We start from the raw sequence: 5,255 nt of genomic DNA, 5'->3' as shown, positions 1-5,255 counted from the left end.
CGATCGTTGTGAAGAAATACGTCCGCGCGGTCACCCCAAGTAGTAGACGCTTCTTAAATACCCAAGTGGTAGACGCCACGTAACACGCAATCAAGAAACCAACGCCGCTCACACCGTCATACCGACAAGAGCGGCAATCGTTGTGAAGAAATACAATGTGCCGTCGCAGTCACCCTGTAGTAGACGCTTCAGCCACTCCAAGTGGTAGACGCCACGTAACACGCTATCAAGAAAACCGACGCCACATCACATACCGACAAGAGCGGCGTTGCTGAAGAAATACGTCGCCGTCGTCACCCCAAGTAGTAGACGCTTCGGCAGTCACTCCAAGTGGTAGACGCCACGTAACACGCTATCAAGAAACCGACGCCGCCACACACTGTCATACCGACAAGAGCGCAACGTTGTGAAGAAATACAACGCCGTCGCAGCTACTCCAAGTGGTAGACGCCACGTAACACGCTATCAAGAAACCGACGCCGGCCACACCGCATACCGACAAGAGCGGCAGCCGTTGTGAAGAAATACAATACGCCGTCGCATCACCCCAAGTAGTAGACGCTTCTGCGATCACTCCAAGTGGTAGACGCCACGTAACACGCTATCAAGAAACCGACGCTCACTCACACTCGCCATACCGACAAGAGCGGCGATCGTTATGAAGAAATACGCCGTCGCATCACCCCAAGTAGTAGACGCTTAGATCCTCAGTGGTAGACGCCACGTAACACGCTATCAAGAAACCGACGCCGCTCACACTTTGTCATACCGACAAGAGCGGCGATCGTTGAAGAAATACTGTGCCGTTAGCCACCCCAAGTAGTACACTAGTAGAAAAACATTTATTTGCGGCTCCTAAAACTAGGCTATTTGAGGCGTTTTTAGTGTAGCAGCAAATGGCAGGGCCGCAAATAAGAATTTCATTTGCGGCGTTAAAAAAACGCAGCAAATAAATACCCTATTTGCGGCGTTTTTTAAAAAGGAGCCGCAAATAGAGGGTCTTATTTGCTGCGTTTTTTTGAAAAATGAGCCGCAAATAGGTATTTTTTAAAATAAAAAAAAAAAACAATTTTAGGTGTTTTTTATTTATAAAACACTCATTTTCTCATAAATTTAAAAGAGAAAGCAGTCGTAAACTGTTATTATAGAAAATTAAATATATTTTATAAATTTAATCTTTACATTCATACATGATTTAAAGAAAATGCAATCTAAAACTTGTACAATTTAACTAAATACTTTTAGACATTAATTTACACTTGACAATCCGAATACATGATAAAACAAAAGACTTCAAACATAAATGGGGACTAGTATACATCAGCTGATTCACTAAACAAGAAATCAAACGAGCCCAACCTGCATTGGTAACTTGGCATGAAAGGGCCTTTAATTATCTGCAAAATCAAAGAAACACAAAAATACTTTTAAATCGAAGATTAACATTTAATGGTGTTAAACCTCCCAAAGGTTTTGAGAGCCTCTAGCTGTTGAACTGAGGATACAGGTGATTCTCCATAATGTGAACTAACTAGTAAACACATGCCAACACCACACAAGCAATCAATAGTGATTTCCGATTAGCGTAGTTGCCCGCAAAAGACGTTCACCACACACTGGACCAAACTAGGGAAATAATATACAGTGGAGCAGCAAAGTAACCAACAGAATGCGTAAAATGATTAAAAAATGAGTGAGGGTTAAGCTCAAGCAAGGGACTCTAGGCCTATTACTACCAACCAAAAACTCAGTACAATTTTCTTTTGTATTGTTGTAGTTGAATGACTTTCTCAGCAATGGCAATTAGAATCTCCCATAGCTTTGCGAAAATAAGCGAGGAGAATGAGAACACAGTGAAAAATGGATTAGGATATGTATCTCCTTGTGATTGTTTAACTAGTTCAAGGATGAAAAGGAAGAGAGGATATTTTTTGAAGAAGAAAGGATATTTTATGAGTAGACTCTCATAGGCTAGGGTCTACGATAAGTGATGAAGATACGAGTCTACAATCTCTACAATAAAAATCAAGTATCTATGAGCAAAAGATAATTTCAAAGCACTACAAGCATAATGTACAAGAGAGTACATCACAAGAATAGATTATTACACAACCATCATATATAGTAGAGTACAAGACTGGAATAAATTTCTAAAACAGAGGCAAAGACGCAATATTTTTTTTATAGAAATCTCTCCTCCTTGCTTAAACAGAAAAATGGAAGAGTGCATACATTTAAAGAGGGGCAAACTCAGTTTGTCTGCAACCAATAATATGCACCTCACCTGTTGTAGTATTCGTAAATAATATTGATGATTCAACGACAAGAAGCTAATCATCAGGTTCACTGTAGTAATAAAACTAGTGTGATTAACTAGGAAAGTTAATGAATAAATGGAGAAGACAAGAGATATGGAATTTACCAAATGATGGATTGATTGTACACACTAAATGCACTTATTAATGACAATTAACAAATAACCTAAAACTGACACAAGAACATTTATAAGTATTTACACCTCTTCCGTAGTTTGGTATACAAGACCCTATGAATAAATTGTCATGCGTACTTCAACTTATGACAAGGTTCAAAGAGAGAAAGAAACACTTGCTTAAACTTATAACAAGGTCTAAGAGAAAGATACACGTATATAATAGTGTACAAAGGACTACTCTGAAAACATGTAAATTGAAATATGAGGATAGAGGATGTTGGGTAACTTTTAGAAATTGACTAATTTGCCTATTGCTAGGCCAATACTGCCCTACCAGTTGGTTATCTTAAAATAACCTGGAACAGCATCATCGACATCATAAACAACAAGATTTAAAAGTTTAGAGTCCAGTGGACATAAACAACGAAGTGAATAGACAAGCTCAAGAAGGTTGCATATCCGCTACCCTTTATTTTTCATTCATTTGTATCATAGCAAAGACCTAATTTTGCCAAATCTAGATATCAAACAAAATGAACTGTGACTTATTTCATTTTATCTAAAATATCGACTAAATCACACTTCAATCGCAGTAATATAATATGGTAGAGTTTAAATAAATAAAAACATTGGACAATCAGATTGAGCACAAGTATTACTAGAGTTAACACGAACACACACCCTAGTTCGACTATGTACCAAACCATGTCATTATCTTTACAGCGATTAGAACATTTGTAGATAGACATCCATTCTTTTACAGTAACACTGCCAATTCTCCTACAAGTTTAATAAAATATTGCATAAACACCAAAAACATGTACTTAAACAACACCAAAATCAAATAAACCCCTAACTTGAATACATGACCAAACAAAAACATGAATTTGAATACATGAACAAAGCAGAAACATAAAACCCCTAAATTGAATAACCCTAATTTGCAGGTAGTTGGCGTAAATTGATTATGAAACTAAACCCCTAACTTTATTTTGAATCTAAAACCCCTAAATTGAATGTGGATCTACAACCCCAAAATTGATCAACAATAATTAGCAGGTCTAATCAATTGAAGCCTAATACTTCAAACACAACAAAAATTAGGTTATATTTATCATTAAATATCAACCAAAAAAATCACACATCACTCAAATGCATCTAACTCAACATAAATCGAATTATCCATAAACCCTAATTGATTAAACAAAAATAAGTGAAAAACTATGAATACCTTTTATCAGATGGAACAGAATGTAAGAAGGCGAAACCAATAAGAGCCGATGGTGGTGGTCGGCGTGAGTCCAGGGCTCGTTGTAGGAGTTCGCGAGGGAGAAGGGAAGGGAAATAGAAAGGGGAAAAGGAGACTTGACAACAGACAGCAAGGTAGGGTAGTCAGGAGTGATTGTGTATTTATGTTTTCTTTCTACTTTCTATATGCGGCGTTCTATTAAAAAAAACGCCTTAAAAGAATGTTTTTCTAAAAAAACGCCTCATATGGGATTATTATTAATTTTTTTTCAAAGAACTGAATTCTTAATTGCGGCGGTTTGGAAAAAACGCCTCAAATAGATAGCCGCAAATTAATGTTTTTCTACTAGTGGTAGACGCCACGGCAGTCACCCCAAGAGGTAGACGCCGTCGCAGTCACTCCAAGCGGTAGACGCCACGTAACACGCTATCAAGAAAACGACGCCGGCTCACACTGTCATACCGACAAGAGCGGCAGTCAATAACGAGGAACACTCGCCGATATCACACACCACCGCAAGAATGGCAATCATCCTCAAGAAATAAATACCTCGACGGTCTCTACCAGCGCAGTCGATACTCGCTAGAGCTGGCAAGTCTGACCCGACCCGAGTGACCCGACCCGAACCCGAGCAAACCCGACCCGACCCGAACCCGAAAATATTGTGACCCGAAACCGACCTGACCCGATCCGATGACGACCCGTAACCCGACACGACCCGATTATCGCTGACCCGAACCCGACCTGCACCCGACCCGATATTGACCCGACTAAATCATCGACCCGATTAAATTGATGACCCGATAATTATTAAGCTTAATTTTGATCAAAATGAAAGTGATTTTGTGTTTAGATTGATATGTTTGACTTAGTAATGAATTAATTAAACCAAATAATAGGTTAAAAAATAAATTTAATGGTAAAAAATTATAGTAATGCGATTAAGTTCTGCCCGATAATGACCCGACCCAAACCCGACCCGACCCGATACATCATTCGACCCGAAATGACCCGACCCGATAACGACCGAACACGACCCGACCCGACCCGAAAGGGTATCTTTGACCGATACGACCCGAACCCGATATGACCCGACCCGACGTGACCCGACCCAAACCCGACCCGACTGACCCGATTGCCACCTCTAATACTCGCAAAGTGATCAAAACGCCTTAGAAGCGTCGCACAGTTGAGGAACACACTCTAAGACCGCCTCGGCCAAGCCAAGGCGGAAACAGAGGCAAAAGAAAAAAAAAAATAAAACAAAAAACGCTAAGTACAGATTGAGATGCTCAACTATTAGCACAAGGGAAAGGAGAATGAGGTAAAAACCTCGGCCAAGCCGGAGGCAGAAGAAACGAGCTCTTATTAAATATGTTCAACAAAATTACAAAAAGATTACAAAGACGAAAGGCAAAATGGTAGACACAATATCCCTATGTCATTGCTGCTCGCCACCGGCGGTAGTAGCGTCTTCTTCGTTGGGCAACCAAAGACTTTTCCGAGCGACCTCATCTTGGCCGACCTCGGCCTTGGCCTCGGTATCATCAGCTGCCCTCATCCTATCGGCCT

The 5,255-nt window shown here is 40.0% G+C and overlaps 1 long non-coding RNA gene across 1 annotated transcript; it reads right to left on the bottom strand.

The window, feature by feature from the left end:
* Positions 1-1,132: 1,132 nt before the first annotated feature.
* Positions 1,133-3,918, bottom strand: LOC141597128 (uncharacterized). The gene is made up of 2 exons (XR_012522708.1): positions 3,666-3,918; positions 1,133-1,397 (listed from the first exon to the last, which is right to left on the bottom strand). It is a non-coding gene; the product is annotated as an uncharacterized LOC141597128 (long non-coding RNA).
* Positions 3,919-5,255: the final 1,337 nt, after the last annotated feature.

The sequence above is a fragment of the Silene latifolia genome, chromosome 8 (assembly GCF_048544455.1).
Source record: "Silene latifolia isolate original U9 population chromosome 8, ASM4854445v1, whole genome shotgun sequence".
NCBI classification, from domain to species: domain Eukaryota; kingdom Viridiplantae; phylum Streptophyta; class Magnoliopsida; order Caryophyllales; family Caryophyllaceae; genus Silene; species Silene latifolia.
This window is presented reverse-complemented; position numbering and strand designations above follow the sequence as displayed.